The sequence below is a fragment of the Schistocerca gregaria genome, chromosome 1 (genome assembly GCF_023897955.1).
Source record: "Schistocerca gregaria isolate iqSchGreg1 chromosome 1, iqSchGreg1.2, whole genome shotgun sequence".
Taxonomy (NCBI): Eukaryota; Metazoa; Arthropoda; class Insecta; order Orthoptera; family Acrididae; genus Schistocerca; species Schistocerca gregaria.
This window is the reverse complement of record NC_064920.1, coordinates 1,099,200,699-1,099,218,498: the sequence shown is the minus strand read 5'-3', so window position 1 is coordinate 1,099,218,498 and position 17,800 is coordinate 1,099,200,699.

Below are 17,800 nucleotides of genomic sequence, written 5' to 3'. Positions count from 1 at the left end.
ATGGCTACCTTTTGATGGGATCCACGGACCGACCCGGTTTTGCACTTGTTCATCTGACCGGTAGTGCTGGTCAGAGAGCCGTGTGCCGTTGATCGAAAAAGGTGGCAGTCAGAGGGAGAATACAGCACGTGGGGTAGCACTTCCCATTTTATCATTTCCAAGTACGTTTTGACGGATTTTGCGACATGTTGTTGAGCACTGTAATGTTGCAAAATCATCTTTTCATGTGACTTCTGAAATTTTCCTGGCGTATTTCTTCTTCTAATAATTTCCGGGTATGCAGCCGGATCCCGTCGACATTCTGCCACAATATTTCGGCCCAGAGACGTCCGGCCATCATCAGGTGAGTACAAAACTACTGAAGAGCCCAGGTGCAAAATGTACTGGCATCCTACAGAGCATGGTGTTGACATGCGAGGCATAGCCGAGTTGTACGTGCTGCCCTCGGTGGTGAAAATAAAAGATCATCTAGGCATTGAGTATCGAATGACGCTGTTGATTCCGCTGTGATTGTATAATTTTAATAACAGGATTCCAATTTTTATCCAGCTGAAAGCTGTTGTCACGGTTTATAATATTATCGGCAAGACGTATTTCCACAGATTCTTTGACAACGGAATCTCCAAATCCGGAAACCGGAGCTAAAATTTTTGTTCCATTGTATTGCATTGAATGTTCCAATGAAATACAGTGCTCTGCTACTGCCGATTTAGACGGTTCCCGCAGCCGGGTGTATCTTTCATGTTCTGTACATCGTTCATGGACAGCTCTTGTCATCTGGCCAATATAGGCAGAGCCACATTCACGGGGAATTTTGGAATTTTGTAGACCCCTGCTTTCTTCAGTTGTAAATCGTCTTTAACGGATCCAACCAGGGCCCGGTTCTTTGCTGGCGGACGGAAGATAACCTTGATTTTATTTTTCTTCAGTAATCGGCCTATTTTCGACGACACATTCCCGGAGTATGGAAGGAACGCTGTTGTCCTCAGTGCGCTGCTTCTTGTTATGACAGTTGCGCATGACCTTCCTTATTTGGCGTGAAGTGTAGCCATTCTCTTCAAAAACCTTCTCCAAATGTTCTAATTCTGAGTGGAGGTTTTCATCGTCCGATATTACATGCGCTAGATGTATTAAGGTACTGAGAACACCGGCTGTTTGTGCTGGGTGATGGCAGCTTGACGCCTGGAGATATAGATCTATGTGAGTCGGTTTCCTGTACACAGAATGTCCTAATGACCCATCATTTTTACGGCGTACTAGCACGTCTAGAAATGGTAAAGTGCCATCTCTTTCAATCTCCATCGTGAATTTGATGTTCTCATGTCTATCGCTGCGTTGTGGTCGTTTTTCTTTCAGTGCTCCGCTTAAACACATCAGTTGCTTTCGATAAGGAACTCCTGTTGTAACGCAGCATATTATTATGAGTTATCATTTTGCATTGAAAGCGTAGCCGGGAGGAGAGCGTACCGTGTACTTGTGTGCCCAACGCTGCGTGCAATACGTTACACGTACTCTTCATGATTCTGAAGAAGTACTATTAAATATTAATCGGTCTTTCTCATATTTGGTATACCAAATTCTATGGCTAACACATCCATACTGATAAAATTTCAAATCAATAACTTCAATACTTTCGGAGATATAATTTTTTACTTAAAACGTATGATAATCGTACTGGCATTGTGAAACCGTGTTAGTGACTGTAATGTATTCATCATAGTATCAATTGAAACTACAACCAAGAGGATAAGTTCATACAGCATAAATTTCTGGAACTTTCTTTAGTTTCATTGCCACAGATTTGTGACGTAATTAAAAGCACACTGGAAAATTATTATTTCATCGTGTTATGGTTGTGTGAGAGTTTTGGAGAGACTTAGAGTGAACGGACGACGTACGTAAAGTGAGAATGTGATATTGTATTAAAACTATGTAAATATGTGGGTGAGAAAGATGTTCGTGCACAACAGGAATTTTTGACGTGTGTCCGAGTGAGCTTGATTTTGTAAAAGGCAGCCAAGAGGGACATTGAGTATTAAATTTATTAGTAATTTATTTTGTGAAAAGGATTCGTTTTCTGTTTCAATTAAATTTTATTTAGTTTCAAAATTACGAATTTCTAGTCTAAATTACTTGTGGTAGTCTGGTTGGCAGACTTTAGAAAAACCGCGGATATAGAAGTGCTTGAGATTATCTGATTGGCTGCTTATCATACTAAGCAATAGTAATTCAGCAATTACCAGGCGTTTTAGTAGGGCTTTGTGCCTCAGATCTATGAGTCGAGATAGTCGCTCGGGAGCCCTCTTCTGGTTAAACACCTACGTTAAACGGCGCTGATCAAATTTGTACCAAAATGAAGAAATTCACGCGTTCGATTGGTTCTCGTGTGGTTAACGAAAAGCGACTACATTACTGAGTAATTTGTGAAAGTTTGAGCCTTACGATTAGCTTATTTTAGGAGACATTCGCGCATTTCATGTCATATATAAAGTCAGCGTAGCGGATTTGTGCAGATAAGGAGACATTACAAAGAGCACTTCTCTACAAGAGGCCTACTGAACGACTGAATGTGTTAACTCACAAGTAGCCGTGGCTCAGTTACTGTTTAACAGGTACAAAATATCGAGTCGTACTAAATATCTTCTGGCTGCTTTCAGGTGTGAACTTGTAACAGAGACAGTCAGTAACTTGCATAACTGATCTCGGGCTATTAAATACGGTCTTGGTAGCCATTTTCCTTGTTTTAAAGACAATAAACCATCTTAAAGGCAATTTTACTAGTTTTCTCAAACGAGTAATGAAAGAATCCCGAACGCTCGACAGTTTAAGTAACTTTCAGATGCTACCCATGGACTGGAGTTACGTGGCGTTTCCTTGGTAGGTATTTGAAGATGGCATCTGTTCTTTAGGACATGTCCGAAAAAACAGATACCATATTCATAAAGTTAAGCCTAACCGGCCATTGACCTTCTGCTTCTGTGCTGGATGGACACGCATTGCCCGAACTCTTACAGGACTCGGTAAGATTGTCTGCCGCAAGTAATGAGTGTATTGGGCAGGGGCACTACGAATGTAGTGTGTGGACATTAAATTCGGAATGTGGGTCTCGTGGGGAGCGTGCAGGGGATAAATCCCTGCAGTCGCACTGTTCTCTATGCACGCGGTGGCTCAGGCGGGTAGAGCGTCTGCCATGTAAGCAGCAGATCCCGGGTTCGAGCCCCGATCGTCGTACACATTTTCAACTGTCCCCGTTGATGTATATCAACGCCTATCGACAGCTTAGGGTCTTGATTTAATTATCATTTCATGGTAGGAATTTAGTCGAATTTTCGACACTGCTTTTGTTGGCTAAGCCAGCATCTACCATCGCAGAATGATGGGGCACACATCCTGAAACCCATAGAGGTAGGTGGACAGATTGTTTACAAGGATAGCTGAGAGACCAGCCCCATCGCTCCGCACCGTGGTTTTTTCCGTCGGTTTCAGAAGCCTCGAAAAGATTCACTCTGCCACCACCATGCCAATCTTCAATGTCAAAACAGCCGTTTTTTAAGCGTTGAAACGGATCTCTGCAGTTTCTTTCACTGACAGTTGCCTCACCGCAAGTCTTACCGAGCATTCTATGATCCCGGACCTCAAATTTCAACGTGTTAGACTAGAAGTTTTTCCGCAAATGACTGGCACGTAAGAGGACAGTCGAGAATAACTTTATTATCCAAGTACGAATCTATCAAATATTTTGATGGCGCTGTGTTTACAAGTGCTTATGTTTACTGTAGGACACTTAAGGCCTAACATCCAGACCACCACTTGCCGCTACTGTCACCTACTGAACAACGGCGGAAGCAAAGTTGTAGATCTAATACACAGTGGGCTCGATGTCGGAGCAGGACGCATTAAACGCATAGGGCAGTGTGCGACAGTCCGGCCTCTGCTTCCACTAATCCGGAGGAGTACCTTTTACGAGCCCACATCAACCGGGGCTGAGCGCCGACATTAAATCGCAATTAGGGCGCGCGCCGCTGTCGGTGTGTAGGGGGCAGGCCCACAGCACCACAAGGCCACAGCCCCCCCCACCTCGGCAGAGCCGCTTTGATTGATGCGTTGTTGCGGCGAAAGAGGGGGCGGCCGAAGGCGCTATCACGGCGGCGGCGATACACTGCGCGCGGCCCTCATCTGTCAGCAAAGACGGCTCCAGGGCCGGCAGACCAGCCCTGACCGCTGCTCGCAGGTGAGCCAGCTGTAACAGGCGCTCTGGTAGTGATGATCGCCGCTCGCGGCTTCACTGCGCGGCATTGTTAGCGGAGCCAGCCCATAATACGCCGAACAGCCAGAGAAGACTGGTACACCTGCCTAATAACGTGTAGGGACCCAGCGAGCACGCAGAAGTGCCGCAACACGAGGTTGCATGGACTCGACTAATGTCTCAAGCAGTGCTGCACGGAACTGACACCTTAAATCATGCAGGGCTGTCCATAAATACACTACTGGCCATTAAAATTGCTACACCAATAAGAAATGCAGATGATAAACGGGTATTCATTGGACAAATATATTATACTACAACTGACATGTGTTTCCATTTTAACGCAATTTGGGTGCATAGATACTGAGAAATCAGTACCGAGAACAACCAACTCTGGCCGTAATAAAGGCCTTGACACGCCTGGGCATTGAGTCAAACAGAGCTTGGATGGAGTGTACAGGTACACCGGCCCATGCAGCTTCAACACGATACCACAGTTCATCAAGAGTAGCGACTGGCGTATTGTGACGACCCAGCTGCTCGGCCACCATTGACCAGATGTTTTCAGTTAGTGACAGATCTGGAGAATGTGCTGGCCACAGCAGCAGTCGAACATTTTCTGTATCCACAAAGGCCCGTACAGGACCAGCAACATGCCGTCGTCCATTATCCCGCTGAAATATAGGGTTTCGCAGGGATCGAATGAATGGTAGAGCCACGGGTCGTAACACATCTGAAATGTAAAGTCCACTGTTCAAAGTGCCGTCAATGCGAACAAGAGGTGACCGTGACGTGTAACCAATGGCACCCCATACCATCACACCGGGTGATATGCCAGTATGGCTTCCAAAGTGCGTTCACCGCGATGTCGCCAAACACGGATGCGACCATTATGATGCTGTAAACAGAACCTGTATTTGTCCGAAAAAATTACGTTTTGCCATTCGTGCACCCAGGTTCGTCGTTGAGTACACCATCACAGGCGCTCCTGTCTGTGATGCAGCGTCAAGGGTGGCCGCAGCCGTGGCCTCCGAGCTGATAGTGCATGCTGCTCCAAACATCATCGAACTGTTCGTGTAGATGGTTGTTGTCTTGCAAATGTCCCCATCTGTTGACTCAGGAATCGAGACGTGGCTGGTTGCACGATCCGTTACATACATGCGGATGAGATGCCTGTCATGTCGTTGCTAGTCATACGAGGCCGTTGGGATCCAGCACGGTGTTCCGTATCACCCTCCTGAACCCACCGATTCCATATTCTGCTAACAGGCATTGGATCTCGACCATCGCGAGCAGCAGTGTCGCCATACGATAAACCAGGATCGCGACAGGCTACAATCCGCCCTTTATCAAAGTCGGAAACGTGACGGTACGCATTTCTCCTCCTTACACGAGGCATCACAACAACGTTTCACGAAGCAACGCCGGTCAACTGCTGTTTGTGTATGAGAAATCGGTTGGAAACTTTCCTCATGTCAGAACATTGTAGGTGTCTCCACCGGCGCCAACCTTGTGTGAATGCTCTGAAAAGCTAATCATTTGCATATCACAGCATCTTCCTCCTTTAGGTTAAATTTCGCGTCTGAGGCACGTCATCTTCGTGGTGTAGCACTTTTAATGGCCAGTCGTTTACGTAAGAGTACGAGGGGGTGGAAATCTCTTCTGACAGCACATTCCAAGGTATCTCAGATAAGCTCCATAATGTCCATGTCTGGGGAGTCTGGTAGCCAGCGGAAGTGTTCAAAGTTAGAAGAGTGTTCCTGGAGCTACTCTGTAGCAATTCTGGACGTGTTGCGTATCGCATTGTCCTGCTGAAATTGTCCAAGTCCGTCGGAATGCCCAATGGACATAAATGGGTGCAGGTGATCAGACAGGATGCTTACGTACGTGTCACCTGTCAGAGTCGTATCTAGACGTATCAGGGGTCCCATATCACTCCAATTGTACATGCCTCACACCAGAACAGAGCCTCCACCAGCTTGACCAGTCCCCTGCTAACATGCAGGGCCCATGTCTCTGTACCCATAGAGGTCCATATGCTCGATACAATTTGAAACGAAACTCGTCCGACCAGGCAACATGGTTCCAGTCACCAACAGTCCAATGTCAGTGTTGACGTGCCCAGACGTGGCGTAAAGTTCTGTGGTGTACAGTCATCAAGGGTACACGAGTGATTCATGGATCCCCACAAAAGACGTCCAGTTCTTCCGCCACGCGATTCGTATGCTATCCGAAAGATTGGAGAATGTAGTGGCCATCCATGGGCAATACTATGAATCATAATTTTTTTGTACGTTTTTCATAATAAAGCCCCGAACTTTGAGAAAAAACGGTGGAAAGATAGTTGTATTCCCAGTATATAAGCTCTAGAGGCAGTTGTAAACCCCGTACATCAATAAATTCAAATGGTTTATCAGGCGCAATAACTTTCCACTCTCACAGACAGAAACCAATTTACCAGTTCCAGAGCTGCAGTCAACGCGCGCTATGGCCGATAGAGATGCTTAAGGCTAACACAATGGCAGGTGTCGGAGTCGCCAGTATCATAAGGAAATTTAATGTCCACATTACTAACAATGAAAAAAATAAAGCTAAAGGGCATAAAAAGGTGTATGATATGATAGTAAATATTACATATGTCAAAATTAAAACAAATAAAAATTAACTCAAAATTGCTGCAAACGCCATCCTACACATAGTGTTACAAATAGTTGCCGTAAAGGGCCAAGAGTTTTACTTCCACTGGCAACTGAAGACGTTATTAAAAATATGAAAAAAAAACATTCTCTTGTCCCACTGATCTGCTAATTCAGTAAAAAGTCATGGAAACGCGGTCTATGTACGAAAATTTCTAGGTCTTCCAAGACATCCAGATAAACACCTTTATTCTCATAATGAAGAATCCATAAATTGCTTTCCATGTCAGGAAGCTGATGACAGCACTGATATAAATGAGCTCCTAGTGCACTACCTCAGCTAGAATAACCGTGTTCTCTATACCGTGTTCTGAACTGCCTCCCAGTCCGTCCGGTGTAAAACTTCTGACAAGCTCCACAAGTAATCTTATAGACCCCCCCGCCCCCAAACTGCAAAACCTATGAACAGGCTCCTCTGTATTACGTCGGAGGAGCTTCCGCAATTTGTTAATAGCATTGAAACCTACCACCACCACCACGTTATACTTTTTAAACTCGTTAGTAATCTTCAAAGAGTGTGTGCCGACATACGTCCTAGCAGCATATCGAGCTACTTCGTTCCAGTCTGTGATAGAATTTTTTCACTCATTATCCTAATGTCACTTTCTTTAAATCCATTTGCAATCCCTATCTGTACAATGGTGGCTATTTCCCTGTCGGTGGCTTCCTGATCAAGTGCAAGTTTTTTTTAACCTATGGAACGCTGAACGAAAAAAATGCTTACTTCTATGATGGAAAATAATTAGAATTCACAGCAATAATGACATATGCTATTGTCGACTCACCAAAAACTTCTTATTCCAAACACTAGCCATTCCTACTTATCCGTAAATCCAAAAAGTTAAGACAACCTTCAGCTTCAAACTCCATAGCGAAATTAAAATTGTGGTGTTGAGAGTTAAAAATTTCTTTTAGTCTGAGAGCCTTGTCCTCACCCCCGTTAAAAACGACGAATACGTTGTCAACATGTGTACAGTGCAGTCTTATTAACTAGCTCATTCTGCGCGTTGCAGACTATGTATAAAAATCTCGGAAAAAGTCCCAGAAAGGCTTGGCCCCATTGCCAAGCTGTCATTTTGACGAAAATCACATTCATTAAAGAAAAAACAACTAAATGAAAGAGATTGGCCTACTAGGTCAACAAATTCATTCACCATCTCAAAAAAAATTGGCTCTGAGCACTATGGGACTTAACATCTATGGTCATCAGTCCCCTAGAACTTAGAACTACTTAAACCTAACTAACCTAAGGACAGCACACAACACCCAGCCATCACGAGGCAGAGAAAATCCCCGACCCCGCCGGGAATCGAACTCACCAATCACAAATCTGCTTTATTATGGAAAATAAGAGTATCCCGAACCACCTCTAGAATCTCCGTGATCGGAATATTGGTGTATAAGTTAGTGATAACAAAGAAAAACAAAATACTCACTTGGTGACCTAAGGTCATTAATGCATTGAATAAATTCATAAATGTTTCTGAATGCGGAAATAAAAAAATTCTCCAAAAACAGCTACGAGAATTTTTTAGTAGCCAACAAGCATTTGTCGAGTCATTTTTATTATATTTGCATGTGGTTGCTCACCTCTACGAGGACTTTCATCCTTAATAAATGAGCTCATTCCGCAAAGTTGTTTGTAAATTTGACTCGATATTGTAAACAGTCAAGTGACATCACATACCCTCCCAGTCCGTGAAGATTCAAACCGTTCCTATTCCATTCCTACTGTATCTTCCTCTTTCCTTGCAGCCAGTGTATATACTTACAATACGTAAAACAATATTAACACTATGCCGTCCAGCGACACAGTGGTGTCGTGTGCATAGTATCGCACAGTGACCGGTGACAGCACGTTAGTATCTTTTGCATTCTGTTGCTGTTTTGTTTAGGTAACAATAAGTTACACACGTCAACAAGTGTTTTGTTTTTATAGGTACTTGTGTCCTTTCATCATGGCGGACGAAAGAGACAATAGGATTATTTACGATGAACGCGCGGACGTCTTGTCTGACGATCCGGACGGCTTGGCCGATTGGGAAGAAGACATTGGATATCAAAAAAATTAAAGTGAAGCAGAATCGTAGGAAGATAGTGAAATACGTCCAAGAAGAATTCGGTGAATCCTACGGTTGACGGCTGATTAGGCTGAATCAGACGAAGAAGACAGTGCACAGTGGTCAGACTTTGATTTACCGAGGACCAATAATAAATTTGAAGGATCGCCGGATCCAAACATATTTCCCAAAGAAACACAGAGCGTCGAGGATATCGAACAATTGCATACTGGGAACGATCTTTTTCAGTATATTAGCAACGAAACCAAAAAGTACTACAGTCAAAATAGCAATAGAAGGAAACTGGATATAAAAAATGCCAATTTTGTCGACGTTACGGGACCTGAACTTAGAAAATGTTTTGGGCTTGCTCTTCTTATGGGAGTTGTAAGAAAAGCAAGCATCAATGATTATTGGTCACCGAATCCGTTGATAGATACACCGATATTTCGCAAAATGATGTCCCGCAACCGATTCAGACAAATATTATCATTTTTACATTTTTCCGACAGCAGCAATAAACTGGATAATGCTGACCGGCTAGTCAAAGTGCAATTCGTAACTGATTATTTTTCCAAAAACTTTAAAGAAACGTTCAATCTAAGTAAAAACATCTCAATTGATGAAGGAATGATACTGTGGCGTGGACAGTTAAATTTTAATGTCTACAGTCCGTCGAAAATTACGAAATACGGCATACTCATTCAGATGCTGTGTGATTGGAGTACGGGATACATTTCTTCATTCTAGATATATTCCGGCCTTTAGAAAAAACAGTGATGGAACTATTGACAACTTCTGATGGAAAGTAGTATCACCTCTGGGTGAATAATTATTATAACGGTGTAGAATTTGCAGAGAAGTTACTTAAAAAGAAAATTCGAGTTTGTCGCGCGATACGGCAAAATAGAGGATTTCCGAAAAATTAAAGCGCGCAAAAGTCAAAGTGTTTGAAGCTCGTCATCAACGCAAAGGTGACAAGAGCGGCCGGCGACAAGCAAAGTAAAAGTAATCCGACTTAGCGATGCCGGCGCCAAGCGAATAAATTTGTACGAGACGCGCGGACGGCAAGGTGTTAAGAATGCGGTACGAGTAAATAGTGAACTTATGTTGTACCCTCTGTATCTTGTTTCTAAGTGCCAAACTTCGAAAATTATTTTTCTCGTTAAAGACATTGAGTTTTTCGCCGTTGAAACGATTTTCACCAAAAAGGTTCATCTTTTTACGTTCTCATTGTGCGTACTACAGAACTTCTATATCTCCAGGTATCGAGGATAATGGAATGTAGTCGAATTAAGTCGGGAGATGCTGAGGGAATTAGATTAGGAAATGAGGCACTTAAAGTAGTAAAGGAGTTTTGCTATTTGGGGAGCAAAATAACTGAGGATATAAAATGTAGACTGGCAAAGGCAAGGAGAGCGTTTCTGAAGAAGAAAAATTTGTTAACATCGAGTATAGATTTAAATGTCAGGAAGTCGTTTCTGAAAGTATTTGTATGGAGTGTAGCCATGTATGGAAGTGAAACATGGACGATAAATAGTTTGGACAAGAAGAGAATAGAAGCTTTCGAAATGTGGTGCTCCGGAAGAATGCTGAAAATTAGATGGATAGATCACATAACTAATAAGGAGGTATTGAATAGAATTGGAGAGAAGAGGAGTTTGTGACACAACTTGACCAGAAGAAGGGATCGGTTGGTAGGACATGTTCTGAGGCATCAATGGATCACCAATTTAGTATTGGAGGACAGCGTGGAGGGTAAACATCATAGAGGGAGACCAAGAGATGAATACACTTAGCAGATTCAGAAGGATGTAGGCAGCAGTAGGTACTGGGAGGTGAAGAAGCTTGCACAGGATAGAGCAACGTGGATAGCTGCATCAAACCAGTCTCTGGACTGAAGACCACAACAGCAACAACAGGTATCGTAAAAAGTAAATACCCTTTTGCTTTCAGGTATTTCGCCTCTCTTGCGTGGTGACGCTCTTATAAAAAAATACCAGACACTAATGTAATCTCCGCAGTGTGTCACGAAAACAAAGCCATCAAAAAAGTAAACATCAAGAAGACACAAAAACACAGACCCGCCGAGAATACCGTCCGACCAAAAATTTTCGAAACTGAATTTATTCGTGGCGTGTAAGCGACGTCAGCGCTACAAATACTGTCACCTTGAACCTACAACTGTAAACAACACACGTGCATTTGACTACACCGTTGTGAGCAGGCAATGTCAGATAATTGACGAGCGGCCGTAGCGTGTCATCATTGTTGTGTTACAAATCGCGATGGTGTAACATCTTTAAATCAAGTGTTCAAGACGTTCTACAGAATGTTTTGGATAAGAGAAAAGCCTGAGCAAAGTTTGTCCTCCATACCATGACGCTTAGAAGCCAGCCAGCTGCGACTTAAGAAATGCAAAACGCAGACTATTCCTTTTCGGGAAAAGTCATCTAGGGTAACGAGACTTGGTGCTGTCAATACCTACCATATAACAACAAATTTCAGGAATTCACATGAGCCGGCCGCCGTGGCCGAGCGGTTCTAGGCGCTTCAGTACGGAACCGCTCTGCTGTTACGGTCGCAGGTTTGAATGCTGCCTCGGGTTAGTTAGGTTTAAGTAGTTCTAAGTCTAGGGGCCTGATGACCTCAGATGTTAAGTCCCATAGTGCTTAGAGCCATTTGAACCATTTGAATTCACACAATGTGTCCCAGTTTTGACGACAAACCCGACAATCACGGCAAGATGATGCAGGAATTTAAAACAAGATTTCAAAGTCGGACTTTTCTGACTATTTCTCATGGCTGTATAAACGTTCCGTGCGTTGCAATCAAGAAAAGAGGGGGGGGGGGGGGGGGGGGGACATACTTTGCATAACAACTGAGGCATTAAAACCACCGTCTCAACTTTTCTCGATTCTTTTATTAATCCAGTCTCGAAACTTTTGGACTGATGAGGTTTCTCCATACACACAGTCCGACACGCATTCAGCAATTTTGAACTCCATACTTGGCACAGTTAGTTCATCGCTGACGTCACTGTCCGTTGGCGGCTGATTTACACGCAAACATGTGGCGCGCAACCACTACGAGTATCTGTTTTTGACCAAAAATCGCTCCTATGAAGATCTTTCCTCTGCCGATCTGCCGCGCAATCCACTTTTGCTATTTTCATAGCGCTTGAGATGGTTTAGAATGCAGAAATGTGATCTTAATGTTTAATATAACTTTTATTTGTCTAGATTATGAGTATGTGTGTGTGTCTAATATGTAAATGTATGTGTGTGTTTGTATATATGTGCACGCATATATTATGTGTGTGTGTGTGTGTGTGTGTGTATGTGTGTGTGTGCGTGCGTGCGTGCTTGTGTGTGTGTACCCCATTTTCTATTTTTCATTATTTATATTACCTTTCTCTTCTTACTTAGTGTTATTCATCTCACAAACAGTTCTTTACTTCCCACTACGCATTTCGACTGTGCTAGCAATCGCCGGCCGCGGTGGTCTAGTGGTTCTAGGCGCTCAGTCCGGAACCGTGGGACTGCTACGGTCGCAGGTTCGAATCCTGCCTCGGGCATGGATGTGTGTGATGTCCTTAGGTTAGTTAGGTCTAAGTCGTTCTAAGTTCTAGAGGATTGATTACCAGAGATGTTAAGTCCCATAGTGCTCAGAGCCATTTTTTGTGCTAGCGATCATCTTCAGATCACAAAATATCTTTACAGAGCGTAACACATCACAGGCTGTATAGTACGATCAAGTACGGCATCTTTAAAACTTTTGTTATTGACATTGAGTTGCATGAGTGATCGAGTGATGACAAATGAACGTAACGCTTCTTGTGCACGAAACAATAACGAAAGGTCAGCAAATCAGTTCGTCTTTAAATTACCCAGAAAGGCTTCCATGGAAGAGAAATAATTATGTACGCGCCCCGTAATTCATCAGAGAACTCATCTGGTGGTCACAGTTCAGCTAGTCATTCCCGCTAAGTGGATTAAAAATTTCGAAAATGGGCTAACACATTCTTTAAATAAGCCATATGTCCACACCGTTAACACGTAAAAGGATGTATATTTAATTAAAACGGATTAGCTGCAATTTCAGTATGAATTTAGCAGAAACCTCCTGCGGCTGTTTCTCGCGTAATACCGTTATCTCCTGAATGGAAAAGTGATATCAAAGAGATCGGTGACTGCGAACTTGAGTGTGACTAATTTCCCTCAAATGCAGCTTCGGGGAAAGTGATTATCCTCTTTTGTGGAGCGGAACGCTAATTGACCAAAGAGGTATGATTCACACAGGCAGAGGGCGTTAATCAATTTCCGGTGCAACTGTGGCAGCGGCGCTGGAGAATTATCTGCCTCGTCTACAATTAAACCCCTCAGAAATCTGCCGACGTTGCCAGCTGTTGAGGCTGTGTCTGAATGAATAGTATTTGAACTGAGCGGAAAGTGGAAGGCGGAGCAAAGAGACACAAAAGCTCTCTTTCGCGACAGCTTACACACTACGACATCTCATTAATTACGCACGCTTAAGACTAAACAAAAATGTTCGTCGGACAAGACATCACATAGCATGTATGCTCCTGTGAAGAACACCATATTCATGGAATAGAGTAGTTTTTTATTGCTGTTTTGCGTTTATAATTCCTACAAGATCGACAGGAAGTGCAAAATGGCTAACCAGGGATGGCTAGAGGACAAACGTAAGGATGTAGGGGCTTATTTCATTAGGGTAAGACAGATACTGCCTAAAGGAAAATTAAAGAGTCCTTTGGAGAAAAGAGAGCCACTTGTATTAATATCAAGAGCTCAGATCGAAACGCAGTTCTAAGCAAAGAAGGGAAAGCAGAAAGGTAGAAGGAGTATATAGAGGGTCTACACAAGGGCAATGTTCCTGAGGACAGTATTATGGAAATGGAAGAGGATGTAGATGAAGATGAAATGGGAGATACGATACTGCATGAAGAGTTTGACAGAGCCTTAAAGACCTGAGTCGAAACAATGCGCCGTGAGAGAAGACAACATTCCATTAGAGCTACTAATAGCCTTGGGAGAGCCAGTCCTGAGAAAACTTTACCATCTGGTGAGCAAGATGTATGGGACAGACGAAATACACTCAGATTTCAAGAAGAGTATAATAATTCCAATCCCAAAGAAAGCAGGTATTGACAGATGTGAAAATTACCACACTATCAGTTTAATAAGTCACGGCTGCAAAATACTAACGCGAATTCTTTACAGATGAATGGAAAAACTGGTAGAAGCCGACCTCGGGAAAGATCAGTTTGGATTACGTAGAAATGTTGGAACACGTGAGGCAATACTGACCCTACGACTTACCTTAGAAGAAAGATTAAGGAAAGGCAAACTTACGTTTCTAGTATTTGTAGACTTAGAGAAAGCTTTTGACAATGTTGACCGGAATACTCTCTTTCAAATTGTGAAGGTGGCAGGGGTAAAATACAGGGAGCGAAGGCTATTTACAACTTGTACATAAACCAGATGGCAGTTATAAGAGTCGAGGGACATGAAAGGGAAGCAGTGGTTGGGAAGGGATTGAGACAGGGCTGTAGCCTCTCCCCGATATTCAATCTGTATACTGAGCAAGCAGTAAGGGAAACAAAAGAAATATTTGTAGTAGCTTCATAAATCCATAGAGAAGAAATAAAAACTTTGAGGTTCGCCAAAGACTTTGTAATTCTGTCAGAGACAGAGAAGCTTTCGAAAAGTGGTGCTACAGAAGAATTCTGAAGATTAAATGGGTAGATCAGATGACTAATGAGGAGGTATTGAATAGAATTGGGGAGAAGATGAGTTTGTGGCACAACATGACTAGAAGAAGGGATCGGTTGGTAGGACATGTTCTGAGGCATCAAGGGATCACTAATTTGGTATTGGAGGGGAGCGTGGAGGGTAAAAATCGTAGAGGGAGACCAAGAGATGAATACACTAAGCAGATTCAGAAGGATGTAGGTTGCAGTAGGTACTGGAAGATGAAGAAGCTTGCACAGGATAGAGTAGCATTGAGAGCTGCATCAAACCAGTCTCAGGACTGAAGACCATAACAACAACAACAATTTCTACAAAGTTGAAAACAAATGTCGCGCTATCTTGAAGAAATCGTAAAAGCAACACTCTTAACTAAACAACTTAATTCACTGGCAATTTCAGTCTACATCCATATCTTCAAGCGTAAACGTTGTACTTCGTCACACCTCACAAGGAACCCAATCAGTGGTGGACTCAAATTCAATCTTTAGTAAGGCTCATCTGAAAGTATTGTGTAAACAATTATGACAGGAAAAATATTAATTGATAATGGCTCACCATGTGCATCAGGAGGGCGACAGAAAATTAGTGTTCGGGAGGGGCAGGGATCAACCTTGTGTGGGATGTATGTATTACACTTCACAAAATGGACATCGTCGGCATTCACGTAATCTTCAAAACAAACCGTTAACTTGCACCATGGACACGGAATGAAAAATGGCGCGCCACAATGATCGTTAAAGATCGCGCCATCAAGATCGAAGGGGATCTCCTTGGGAGTTACAAACAGTGTAGGACCTTATGCTAGGTATCCACTCTTAAAGAATGTACATAGAATCATATTGGTGAAAGGAGGTGATCGCACTGATGGAATATGATGACATGAATCCGAATGCGAACCGTCTGTTGTGGGGCTTACCATGAAACTCGCTCTCCTTTAAGGCAGATAGTGCAATAATATGTCATTACAGGCGAGGAAAACATAAACGTCCAGAGGCTGAATTTGTCCAATGGTTACAGATAGTATGAATTGGAATGTCACAAACTGTTCACAAGGGACAGTTTGCTCTAAAGAAGTATGATTTTTATACGCAGACTAGGATTCAAGCAAAAGCAAGTTATTTTGACCATCTATTGGCTAAAAGAAGTGCTCATCTCATAGCTGTAGTTCTCTTCGCCCACTTCCCCACTCTTGCTTGCTGCGGTGTAAATTTTCCATACTGCGCTTGCAAGATCACGCAGACGAGAAAGAGTAGTAGGAAGCAGACACCTCCAGTTTCTCGCAGCGCAATAAATAACTTTCCATCCAGTTCACCTACCAGATTAACAGTTGGCATAATCGTATACAGACATGTTAAGGCACTGATGTTAGTTGATATTGATACAACTTCTTCGTACCTCTAATGTCCAAGGTTCTTTCAGATTCATTTCCGCTTGAGATCCCGATAGGTCGGAGTTAGAAACAAATTCTTTACTGAACGATAAGTTTGTTTATCTCACCTATACATCTACATCTACATGACTACTCTGCAATTCACATTTAAGTGCTTGGCAGAGGGTTCATCGAACCACAATCATACTATCTCTCTACTATTCCACTCCCGAACAGCGAGCGGGAAAAACGAACACCTAAACCTTTCTGTTCGAGCTCTGATTTCTCTTATTTTATTTTGATGATCATTCCTACCTATGTAGGTTGGGCTCAACAAAATATTTTCGCATTCGGAAGAGAAAGTTGGTGACTGAAATTTCGTAAAAAGGTCTCGCCGCGACGAAAAAGTCTATGCTGTAATGACTTCCATCCCAACTCGTGTATCATATCTGCCACCCTCTCTCCCCTATAACGCGATAATACAAAACGAGCTGCCCTTCTTTGGACCCTCTCGATGTCCTCCGTCAATCCCACCTGGTAAGGATCCCACACCGCGCAGCAATATTCTAACAGAGGACGAACGAGTGTAGTGTAAGCTGTCTCTTTAGTGGACCTGTTGCATCTTCTAAGTGTCCTGCCAATGAAACGCAACCTTTGGCTCGCCTTCCCGACAATATTATCTATGTGGTCCTTTCAACTGAAGTTGTTCGTAATTTTAACACCCAGGTACTTAGTTGAATTGACAGCCTTGAGAATTGTACTATTTATCGAGTAATCGAATTCCAACGGATTTCTTTTGGAACTCATGTGGATCATCTCACACTTTCCGCTATTTAGCGTCAACTGCCACCTGACACACCATACAGCAATCTTTTCTAAATCGCTTTGCAGCTGATACTGGTCTTCGGATGACCTTACTAGACGGTAAATTACAGCATCATCTGCGAACAGTCTAAGAGAACTGCTCAGATTGTCACCCAGGTCATTTATATAGATCAGGAACAGTAGAGGTCCCAGGACGCTTCCCTGGGGAACACCTGATATCACTTCAGTTTTACTCGATGATTTGCCGTCTATTACTACGAACTGCGACCTTCCTGACAGGAAATCACGAATCCAGTCGCACAACTGAGACGATACCCCATAGCTCCGCAGCTTGATTAGAAGTCGCTTGTGAGGAACGGTGTCAAAAGCTTTCCGGAAATCTAGAAATACGGAATCAACTTGAGATCCCCTGTCGATAGCGGCCATTACTTCGTGCGAATAAAGAGCTAGCTGCGTTGCACAAGAGCGATGTTTTCTGAAGCCATGCTGATTACGTGTCAATAGATTGTTCCCTTCGAGGTGATTCATAATGTTTGAATACAGTATATGCTCCAAAACCCTACTGCAAACCGACGTCAATGATATAGGTCTGTAGTTAAATGGATTACTCCTACTACCCTTCTTGAACACTGGTGTGACCTGCGCAATTTTCCAATCTGTAGGTACAGATCTATCGGTGAGCGAGCGGTTGTATATGAGTGCTAAGTAGGGAGCTATAGTATTAGCGTAATCTGAAAGGAACCTAATCGGTATACAATCTGGACCTGAAGACGTGCCCGTATCAAGCGATTTGAGTTGCTTCGCAACCCCTAAGGTATCTACTTCTAAGA